This window comes from Osmerus eperlanus, chromosome 20 (genome assembly GCF_963692335.1).
Source record: "Osmerus eperlanus chromosome 20, fOsmEpe2.1, whole genome shotgun sequence".
Taxonomy (NCBI): domain Eukaryota; kingdom Metazoa; phylum Chordata; class Actinopteri; order Osmeriformes; family Osmeridae; genus Osmerus; species Osmerus eperlanus.
In genome coordinates this window covers 11,506,254-11,507,466 of record NC_085037.1, presented here as the reverse complement: position 1 = coordinate 11,507,466, position 1,213 = coordinate 11,506,254, and positions in this window count along the sequence as shown.

Sequence of the window (1,213 nt, the reverse complement as noted above, 5' to 3'; positions counted from 1 at the left end):
CTAATCTCTGCCACTGTAACCCCTGTGTGTGTGTGTGTGTGTGTGTGTTGGATGAATAGTTGCCCTTGTGACATTGAACACAAGGCTGTTTCTTATCACCAGCTCTTACAACGAGAACTCGAGCTGGAAACACAAGAGTCTCGCCGGCAAATGCTTGACCCGCCTAGAGGCAATGGAGTCGAGGCCAGACGGTCACATTTACCACAACCCTAGTTCCCTTCTCTGGTCACTGAGGGTGTAGGAAAGATTGGGATTCTCCTGTTTGGAGTGGGTCCAGACTTAGTGAGATCTGTCACGTACCAAGAGACCACTCAGGGAGGTCATCCGTGACACATCCCATTACCCAGCATGCTTTGGGCCTGTACTGCTGCTTCAATGGTAGATCCCTTCTTATCGCTAGAAGGTGTTTGAGTGTACATGAGTATTGCTGCTTGAAAAGGAGAAAATACACCTTGTAGTAATCCATACCCGTGTGTGTGTGTGTGTGTGTGTGTGTGTGTGAGAGCTTGTGTGTATGTGGGTGAGTGTGTGTGGGTGAGTGCAAGTGGGGCTATGAAACCGGGTTTAATCCATTAGCGATGGTTCGTAGCTCCATAAATAAAGTCAGTATGCTCACAAATTAGAGCATGGTGAAAAGGTCAAGCGCACACACACACACACACACACACACACACACACACACATCTAGATACTTGATACTAGATACTAGATACTTCCCTGTCCCTGCTCCTACTTCCTCTACCTGCTCTTTAAACCACATTAATGTAGAAGAACAAAACAGGTCACTGCAGGAGTAGTTAACAGACCCCACAGTAAACATGGAGAAAGAGAAAGGAGAGAGACAACAAGAGAGAGAGAAAGAGAGAGAGAGATGAAGAGAGGAAGAGAGAGATGAAGAGAGAAAGAGAGAGAGAGAGAGAGAGAGAGAGAGGGAGGGACAGAGAGAGGAAAGAGAGAGAAGGCGCACACATCCATAATGTGCTGACACTGGTCTGATAGTGAGTGGGGGTAGGCTGGTCAGTATACATGCTGGTATGCAGGAATGCATTCACACCCCTGGGTTCCTGAATAAAGCCCTCGTATGAATGACAGAATGAGAGAACACCAGAGAGAGAGGGGAACTGAAGAAAGGAGGGAACACACACACACACACTCATACGTGATGGACTGGTGGGGCATAACTCCATTCCCTCCATGACAAACATGGGTGTTG